This window comes from Trachymyrmex cornetzi, unplaced genomic scaffold (genome assembly GCF_001594075.2).
Source record: "Trachymyrmex cornetzi isolate Tcor2-1 unplaced genomic scaffold, Tcor1.1 scaffold8, whole genome shotgun sequence".
Classification (NCBI taxonomy): domain Eukaryota; kingdom Metazoa; phylum Arthropoda; class Insecta; order Hymenoptera; family Formicidae; genus Trachymyrmex; species Trachymyrmex cornetzi.
In genome coordinates this window covers 211,607-216,484 of record NW_017300135.1, presented here as the reverse complement: position 1 = coordinate 216,484, position 4,878 = coordinate 211,607, and positions in this window count along the sequence as shown.

Sequence of the window (4,878 nt, the reverse complement as noted above, 5' to 3'; positions counted from 1 at the left end):
AAGCCAATTCGGCGGTTGCAAGCCAAGCTCCGCAAATCAGTTTCCGTCGAAGGAAACAATTAGACGACCGGCGCACGCCTCGTTAAAGTCGCGTCAGTCATGCGTGACATTAGTGATGTAAAGACAGAGTGGAAGTGTGAATAAATACTTGAACCTTATTTCTACGCAATCAATGAAGCTGGTTTATTAAGACTATACCCTCGTACTTTACTCCGTTCCCGCTATCATCCTGACAGTAACCTTCGGAGTAAACTTGTCAAGAGACTTAACGCAAAAATTCTTAAAGTTATCTTACAATAGTAATAAAAGGGGATTTAAATCTGGTCTGTTGGGAGCCCTTTTGACGACTGCGGGGTTCCTCGCGGTGCGTTCTTTCGAATGAATCTTCCTCGCTGGCATACTAGAATCTTCATTGGACTGTTCTGAAGCCGTATATTTTGCCACAATGTCATAAACAGTTAATCTCGGGTATCCAAAAAACCGAATTATTTCAGTTGTTGAGCTCCCAGCGCGAAGGCCTTCGATGATCGCGGATCTTCGGTTATACTCCGCACTTGGTTTCAACATCGCGGCCATTTTGATAATATAACTGTTTACTACAAACATCAAGTTTTCTTGGACGCCAACAACAACCACTGGCGGAGGCACAATATAGCGAAAAATTTAAATTGAAATTTGTCCGGATTTTGATGCCGCACCCTGTATATGATTCTGGAACTTTCTTACAATATAAGGCGTGGAAAGACGAAAGACGAGACAGAGAAAGGTGAAAAACGTAAGACGAGACAGAGAAAGGTGAAAGACGAAAGATGAGACTGAGAAAGGTGAAAGACGAAAGACGAGACAGAAAAAGACGAAAGACGAGACAGAGAAAGACGAAAGACGAGACAGAGAAAGGTGAAAGACGAGACAGAGAAAAGTGAAAGACGAAAGGTGAGACAGAGAAAGGATGGCACAGGGAGGTACTAACACAATAGACGACGAACTGAGTGCAAAATTAGCGGAAATGACAGTGGTCCAGTTGAAAGAAGAGCTACAACAACGAAAGCTGAAGACGACAGGATTGAAAGATGAACTCATATCGAGATTAATGGCGATCATGAGTTTCGAGCATGAACATGGCGATCCGGAACGACGCACCGACGTTAAAGATGAAGACGAAGGCACGCATCGACAAACTAGAGGTATAAGCGAGAGAGATAACTCGAACTCGAGTGACCAAGCGAGTGACCAATCAAGTAGCGAAGAAGACGTGCGTGTGCGGGTAACTGAAAAAAGATGAGATGGCAAGAAATCTCGAAAAAATCAGCTGCTAACATTTAAGGATGTCGAGGAATCCTTAGAAACATTTAGTGGAGACGACAAAGTCGACATAACAAGATGGCTCGCGGACTTCGAGGAGATGGCGGTATTGTGTGAGTGGTCCGACATCCAAAAGGTGGCGTACGCGAAGCGACTTCTCCGTGGATCAGCAAAATTATTTGTCCGTTACGAAAGATCTACAAAAACGGGGTGGCATCCAGTTGGACACGGCTCAATTGGACACGAACCACTCACAGCGCTTGAGACTACAAAGCTCCTAAGCCCCGGTCGCTGTGATTGGTGGTGTCCAATCGAGCCGTGATCAATCGGGATCACCCCTACAAAAACATGGAGGAAACTGCGAAACGCATTGAAAAAGGAGTTCAAAGACATCGTAGATAGCCATGCGGTACACCAAGAGTTGTCACGAAGAAAGAAGACACATGACGAATCGTATCAAGCGTACATCTATAAAATGCTTGAAATCGCAGCGCAGGCGAACGTAGACATCCCGTCGGTAATACAATACTGTAAGCGACAACTCAACAGTAACACCTTTAAGTTGGTAGTACGTCATATGAAATGTCCCTAGTCACGGTGAGGCGCTGATCAATGTCGCCTCGATCGCATTGGCAGTCTCGACTTGTACTTCAGGTAATAAAGTGATTTTATAACCAATTCTCAAGCAATCCTGATTTTCCCCGAATCCCTTACGAAGTGATCGGTTGACCTCGCCACCATTATTATTAATAGTTACGGTGTGCTTACAGCTTCAGAAGTGGGATATCTCACCGTCTTATCTTTCCGTTTTCGAATCCTTCGATTTTTGCCTTCTTCACAAGTGCTTTGTGACGAGCGTCACGATAGACGACGTTCGAGTAGTACAAGTCTCGCTCCGTAAATATTGCGGATGCAATTATATATTCGGTCGGTTTATTCGATCTAGGGTTTCATTCAGCTTATCTAAATACGCTGAAAACCTCGTTTCCCGCTGTGTAACAGTGTTCTTGATACGTGGCTCGAACCAACGTTCCACGTTTACAGACAGTGGAAGACAAAGGTCTTTTGTGCGCGCTTTTCGCGAGTGCATTGGCTGGCATACGTCTTAAACGGTTTTCACAGTTTCAACATTCGCCATCACTTTTGTGGTTTTTATGTCATCTCGCCGCCATTACACCATTTCATCGTTCAAGCGCCAGTAACGGTTTTCCGTTTACGCATGCGTGTTAACGCCATCTTGGAGTTTTCGATATCACAAGTTCAGTTCGGTTGATAGCCAATAGAATCAATTCGGGTGCACGTCAGCGTCGCATCAATTCATCGACGTTATCGACTCGCCGTATGTTGTTCGGAAGTATGGAGCGTGAACGTCTAGAAGAAATGACATATGAGCAGTTAAGAGACGAGCTCATCAAGAGGAAACTTCCTATCACGACATCTCGATCGGACTGTATCGACAGACTCATTGTCTTTTTATGAACGTTTTGGTACACAATGTTCGGGAGATCAATGCAATACCTTCGCCAGTAACTCTCAAGTTACTACGCAATCCACACAAGATTTGGACAGTAACCCCTCTTTACATTCTGCCACCATAGAAGAAATGCAACGATTCATGATCCTACTTATAGTACAAATGCAGAAACAACAACATATGATAGAGAGAATTACAAGTGCAGTCACCATCTTAGACACTAAAAGAGACACCTCGCCAACATTAGCAACATCCAATCAATGTCCGTCAGATATAGTTTCTTCTCAACCGGTTCGTAATCTGATAGACAGTACCGACATAATGGATAATACTCGTAACGCCAATGTTCCTCCCCCTATGGCTAGTGCATCACCAGCACAAGCTGTTAAATTATTGGCTAACCAGATTTCTGTCTTCGCGGGTACGGAAGATGACGATATCGAAGGTTGGATTCGGAAAGTTGAACGAGTCGCTTCGATACACGAAGTGTGGGATGGAGTGATCCTTCTGGCCGCATCGAGCAAACTTACCAAAAATGCCAGAGAATGGTTCGACTTGGATGACGGACAAGTTGACTCATGGTCTTCCTTCAAAAGTGCAATAATTAAAAGATTTAAAAGATATATACCTTTTTATGTGCTAATGCAAAAGGTTGAAGCACGGAAATGGAATTTCCCAAGAGAAACATTTCAAGACTACGTTTTACAGAAAATAAAACTGATGAACAATTTACAAATACCGGAACACGATCGCATACAGTTAATCATAAACGGCATTAATAGTTTGTCGCTACGCAGCACTGCAGCAGCTATAAGCACCAATTCAATGGACGATTTCCTGGAACAGATGGGACGAATCACTCTGCCTGCGGAGTCATCGCCAAGAAGTCTTCACCACCAGTGACAAAAAAGGATCGCACCAAACCGACGCCCCCTTCAGCAGAATCTACTCAACATCCAATCAAGGGCAATAGTGCAGCGATTTGTGTTTATTGCAAGGCAAGAGGACATGTCAAGTCTGAATGCTATAAGCTACGAAAAAAGGAACAATCAACCAACGCAGTGTCGTCGAGTGCAGTGACGCCTGAGACAGTGTCAGAAACTCAGAGAGGTAACTCCTCTCAGGTAGGATGTGTCTTTGATGATGCATCGCGAACATTAAAGATAAGTAACTTGATTGTTGAGATACACGCAATTAACGGTTCTAAATGTAGCATGTTCGCGCTTATAGACACTGGAAGCCCGGTTTCGTTTATGCTAAGCTCAGTGCACAAGTTGTTTTTTGGTCAAGATATAAGCTACGATAAGCCTGTTACTGATAACTTGGTTACATTAAGCAATACGAGTATTAAATTTCTTGGATTACAAGACACGAATATTGGCGTATCGATACTACCAGGGAACACCTTTAAAGTACGACTACGGATTGTAGATAATGACGTATGGTCAACATACGTTATATTAGGTCGCGATTTTATTACTGATAATAATCTAACTCTTTTATTTAAACCTAATGCCTCTGATGAATTAAATAAATTGCATTTATTAAAAGAAGTCGCATCTGCCGACATTTTAGAAACTATAAAGATCGAAAAGTAGTTTTTGATATCGATTTTGGCAGTGATACCGATCAAAAGTTCAACGAGATCATTGATGAAGTGCAAAATACTCCTGTTGTTTCGACAGATGACGGATATACTGTACAGGGTTAGGGTTAGGTTAGGTTAGGTTAAAAGACGATTCCATTTTTGCGTACGCACCACGACGATTTGCTCATACAGAACGGTTAGAAATACGCGAAATCGTTGATGATCTTCTTAAGAGAGAGATTTATCAAACCTAGTAACTCCCCTTATTGCGCCAGAGTCGTGCCCGTACGAAAGAAAAACAAAAAACTAAGACTTTGCGTAGATCTACGTCCCCTCAATGATCGTGTGGTTAAGCAGAAATTCCCTTTTCCAATAATTGAAGATCTTTTAGCCAGATTGGGCAACAAAAAAGTGTTTACTTTGATTGACTTAAAGGATGGTTTCCATCTAATTAAAATACATCCAGATTCCACCAAGTATTTTTCGTTCGTCACTCCGGATGGCCAGTACGAGT